General features: G+C 34.0%; 1 pseudogene; it reads left to right on the top strand.

The window, feature by feature from the left end:
• Positions 1-210: 210 nt before the first annotated feature.
• LOC121218434 (protein argonaute 4A-like) lies at positions 211-1,124 on the top strand (annotated as a pseudogene).
• Positions 1,125-5,833: the final 4,709 nt, after the last annotated feature.

Raw genomic sequence — 5,833 nt, 5'->3', positions numbered from 1 at the left:
CAAAAAAAAAAGATTATATATAACTGCACAATGCCAAAAGTTTGCAGTCTTTTCAAAGATAATGTGCCATACCACAGTACAACAAAAGTTGCCAAAAGAAAAAAAAAGAAGAAAAAAAACAAATTACAGAAGATGACCGAGACTGGTAAAATTGGCATAAGAAACTACCGCCTACTCTCTATGCTTGCGCTGGGGCAAACACCTTCAATTCTAGTTGTTTCAAAGGTTCCAACCATCATCCTTGGAATGGGTGCATTGTTTGGCTTTCCTGAGTAGTCTGATGTGCCGTCAATAGCTGCGATGGTTAGCTCCAGGCGGTGGCCATTGATTTCCAGCTATGGGGCATTAGGCCGTACATAGTCTCTGAAGCTTAAAATGATAGATTCTTTCATCAAAACCAGTTTCTGACAAAGTGGATGACGGTATCATGAAGGAAGCTCTCTTAGACTTCTATACAAGTTCAGGAAAGAGGAAACCTGATCAAATCATTATTTTCAGGGATGGGGTTGGCGAGTTTCAATTCAATCAAGTTTTGATCAAGTTGTTGAGGCTTGCAAGTTCCTTGACGAGAAGTGGAACCCTAAAGATTGTGGTTATTGTTGTACGAAAAACCATCATACCAAGTTTTTTCGGCAGGGATCTCCTGACAATGCGCTACATGGTACTGTCATTGACAACAAAGTATGTCATCCAATGAACAATGATTTTTACCTTGGTACCCATGCTGGAATGATTGGAATCACGAGGCAGACCGACTATCATGTTCTCTTAGTCCAGGCTGGGTTTTTGGCTGATGATCTGCAAAAGTTTGTTCATTCTCTATCCTATATGTATCAAAGGAGCACCACAGCCATATTTGTTGTGGCTCCTATTTGCTATGCTTATTTGGCAGCTTCATAGTTGGAGGCAATTTATGAAGATTAGGGATGCTTCAGAAACATCATCGAGTCATGATGGGATGTATGCTCCAAGAGTAATCTCTGTACCTCAGCTTTCCAGGTTGAAAGATAAAGTCAGCAACTTCATTCTTGTCTGCTGAGAATCATTGAACAATCTTTTTGTAGGGTTTGACAAATAACAGCCAGGACTGCAGCTGGGGCAATCCCTTTCCCATGGGTTTATGAATCAAGATTTTTCCTCCAAGATTTGATGGAGTCAAGAATTGAATACCTCTAGTAAACTTAACTTGAAAGCATTCATCCTAAGCAAATGTACCAAGAATGGATGACACAGACTTATGACAAAGAAGGTTCGTCCAAAAGAATTTCATAAAGGAAACCTTGTGCTGAAAGAGATCCTTCCATGCAAAAGGATGCCGAATTAGGAAAGGCCATATGTTGCGAAGAGGGCTTTCTCTAGATGTGCACTGATTTTAACAAGAAATGGATAGGAAGAATTTATCTGATCCAGTGAATTCGGACTCGGTCAAGGAGTACTTTGTCTGAAGGAGAAGGGAAGCCAATGTGAAAACCCGCAAAGGGCACTTTGGGACTTCTATTTCAAAAAAAAAGAAAAAAAGAAAAAAAGAAAAAGAAAAAGAAAAAAATAAAAATAAAAAAGAGAAAAAAGAAAAAAGCAAAATGGAGAGGCCAAGGTGAAAACCCGCAAAGGGCGCCTTGAGACCAAAGGGGTTTTGAGTTGAAAACCCGAAAGGGCAGCTCAAATTTGGAAAGTCACACGGTAATCTTGCTATATCTGATTCAACGAAGAGTGAGGCGCATTGCATATCTGGGCATCGACAAAGTACTTTAGGTCTTTTAAACACATGTTGAACTCAAGAAAGTCTTCATGGAGCTGGCATATAAACGCTCAAGTGGCAATATCTAGGGCATCTAACTTTTGTCTTATTTGCTATCTTTAGATTCTTATTCTTCTCAAAGATAGGCTTTCAGATTAATTTCCTTTGTATTTTTGACAAATTTATTCAAATCTAATTATCCTCAGGATCAATTTATTTGTCTCCCATTATTCATAAAGCATGTTGCATTGAAATAATGATAGATGAACTAAAATATCTTCACAAATGAAGTTTTGTATATTACTCTAGAAATTTCTAGATAATACAAGAAACTGCAACAAGACAATTGTTTAAGGAATTCCTATATGTGAGGGTCGGATGTACTCGGGGAAACTGAAATTTCTTTTTCAGTCTAAATGATGATTGAACAAATCAAACGATTCGGTCCTAGGAGAGGATCATCTTACAGACATTTTCAGCGGGTCATAGCATTTGAAGAATGGTACAAACCCACAAGTTGAGTTGGAATGAGACTTCGAGAGAAGTAAGGATAAACTTCGATGAAGGAATGAGTGATGACATCCGAAATAGGAATCATTTTCATAACATTTTGCATTATAACATGTCTAATTAGGAGAATTTGACTCACTTCGATCATAGCATCCTAATTATTAGGCATGAACTCATACGCATTCTACAGGTTATGTCTTTTATAAGACAATGTAGATCAAAGAAATAAGATTTGGCATCCCTGTGTTTATAGGGAACAGATCGAAGATAGCAGATCTGACATTCCTGTGCTTACAGCGAAGCAGATCGAAGATTTCAGCATGGTATCCCTGTGTTTATAGGGAACAAGTTGAAAACAGCAGATTCGACATCTCTGTATTGTCAGAGAGCAGATCGAAGATACCAGATTTGGCATCTCTGTATTGGCGGAGAGCAGATCAAAGACATAGCTGATTTGGCTTTCACGTGTTTACGATGAAGCAAATCTAAGATGATTTGTCATCTCTGTATTGTCAGAGAACAAATCGAAGTCTGGCATCTCTACTTCAATAGAGAGCAGATACATAGCAGATCTCACCTTCAGATGTTTATGCTGAAGCAGATCCAAGATGGTTTGATATCCTTGTGCTTACAAGGAACAAATCGAAGACATAGCTGATTTGGCTTTCACGTATTTACGATGAAGCAAATCTAAGATGATTTGTCGTCTCTGTAGTGTCAGAGAACAAATCGAAGTCTGGCATCTCTAATTCAATAGAGAGTAGATACATAGCAGATCTCACCTTCAGATGTTTATGTTGAAGCAGATCCAAGATGGTTTGGTATCATTGTGCTTACAAGGAACAAATCGAAGACATAGCTGATTTGGCTTTCACGTATTTATGATGAAGCAAATCTAAGATGATTTGTCGTCTCTGTAGTGTCAGAGAACAAATCGAAGTCTGGCATCTCCACTTCAATGGAGAGTAGATACATGGCAGATCTCACCTTCAGATGTTTATGCTGAAGCAGATCCAAGATAGTTTGGCATCCTTGTGCATACAAGGAGCAAATCGAAGACATAGCTGATTTGGCTTTCACGTGCTTACGTTAAAGCAAATCTAAGATGATTTGGCATCTCTGTATTGTCAAGGAACAAATCGAAGAAGTTAATTTGGCGTCTCTGTGTTCGATGGAGAGCAGATTGAAGATATCAACATAACAATCCTGAGTTTGCAATGAGCAGAATGAGGACCATGAAGTCTGAAGTTGGCGAGCCCGGGCACAATTGGTCCTTTTATAGTCTTTGCTCTATTCCTGTTACACAGCAATGAGCAAAGAGGGACAGCTGTAGACACTCAATTTTGCCCTGCCCATTTCAATATTTAAAATAATAAGCCCCAAAAAAAATGAAGTCCAAGTTCAGTCCAGAATTACAAATAAAATTTGGCCCGATCGGAATGGCCCATTACTTGAAAAGATTTAAGGTCCATCTACAAGCTTGACTCATATGGAAATATAATCTTCAATGATATTCAATCTTAGATGTGATATGCAATCTTAGATATGATACAATCTTAGATATGATTGCGATCTTAGATATGATTGCAATCTTAGATATGATATACAATCTTAGAAGATATGATTTTGTAATCTTGGAGATTTAATTTGTAGATATCCTTTAATCTTAACCGTTGATGTAATTGATCTGTACCATTGGATTTGGGGAGGCTCAACTATAAATAGAGGCCTCTCCCTTCATTGTAAAGGACTTGAGTTTTGGGAAGCAATAAGAATTCTTGAGAGCATTCACTCAAATTTCTCTCCCTCTTGTGTTCTTACTCTCTGTAGTTTGTTCTTATTTTATTCTCCGTCTATCTTAGTTTTTCAACCCTTTTTTATTTTAATTTCTTCATTTTTCAAATATGTATATTTTTTTCCTATCTTTTATACATTTGATTATGTATTTTATATATCATAATATTTAACCTTTTTATATAGTTTATTTTCAAATATATATTTTCTATGCATGTATATATATTATATAATCATTTCATTATAAATATAAATTCTTTTACATATTTGATATTTTATACATTATTTTTCTAAACCAATATATTTTATATATTTTATATAATTATTATTCTTATAAATATATTTTTTATTATATATTATATTTTAAATTTATTATTAAATGTCACATTTTTTTATATGCTCATTCTATTTATCAATTGTTTATATTATACATATATTTTTAAAACTTATGTTTTTTATTATTATACAATATTTGTTTTTACTTTAGAATTAATGTATTATTGTTATGTTATGTATTTCATATGTTATGTAATATCTTAGACTTTTATAATTTACTTTCAAATGCATATTTTTATATATGTACATTGATATATTGTATTATATGCATCATTTCATTTATTAATCCATTCATGTGTACATTAAATTATTGGATTGTATATTTTATATTTTATGTAGATTCTATTTATCCATTTGCTATGCATGTCATCTATTTTTACTCATACATATTTTACACATTAATATTTACCATGTTTTTTTATATTATTTAATGTTTTATTTATGATATATTGTATATAATTAGTGCATTTATTATGCTTTCTTTTGGGTATATTCCTATTTGCTTAGCATGATTATTTTTATTATTCTATTTTACCCTCTATATAGTGATTGCATTTATATAAAGTGTTATAATACTTTGTAATATACGCTATTTGAATATCTATGTTTTGTAATATAGAATTGTCACTCTAAAAGGTCATTTAAAATAATATTTAAAAGTTTTATAAAAATAAAAAAGGCAATGCTTAGTATTTGAAAGCTTCGAGAAAAGTAGTGCCCTAACTTATTGGGTTACAACTTTTCTTGTTGAGTTCGAATAGTCAAGTACCCTTCTAAGTTTTTAAGATTTTCAAAAGACGAGCAACTGTCTTGGAATTTCAAAGCGTTGTGTCCTAACTTATTGGATGCGGCGATTTGTCGTTTCGAGATAGGGATTTCCAAAAGGTTAACTTAGTGTCAATATTTTGACACGATTGAACCTAAATTTTCAAAATCAAAGTATTTTAAAGAGGATTACATCTTAAAATTTTTTAAATTTCCAACATTAAAGACATTTGATTGTAACACCCCAAACCCGGCCCAAACGTTATGATCGGATTCGACATGCCACATCGAAGCGTTCAAAATATTCTATATTGTTGATCCAGAAAAACTTACTTAGTGTTTTAAAAGATAATTTCATTATAGGTTAAAGTGAATGGAATCTGTGCACCAGGTAGGAAATCAGAAAAGAGGTGGTGCGTCCATCGGATTGCTTAAGTATCAAGCTCCCTTCGGATCCAATCCTAGACATGCATACCGCCATTGCCACACCTTAACGTCATGGATATTTCTAGGAAACCGATTTGATTAAGTCATTTTTAGGAAAAGTGATTAATTTTGGAAATTACGTTCATTGCGGAAGCTTTGCTTGTTTTCGTGTTTTCGTGTTATTACCTATCTTAATAAAACATATAAAAACCATCAAAAATAAATAAGCGGCCTTATTACATTTAAAAGCCCAAAACCTCAAAC

The sequence above is a fragment of the Gossypium hirsutum genome, chromosome A03 (assembly GCF_007990345.1).
Source record: "Gossypium hirsutum isolate 1008001.06 chromosome A03, Gossypium_hirsutum_v2.1, whole genome shotgun sequence".
Classification (NCBI taxonomy): Eukaryota; Viridiplantae; Streptophyta; class Magnoliopsida; order Malvales; family Malvaceae; genus Gossypium; species Gossypium hirsutum.
Note: the sequence above shows the minus strand (reverse complement) of the source record. Positions and strands in the feature narration are given on the sequence as shown.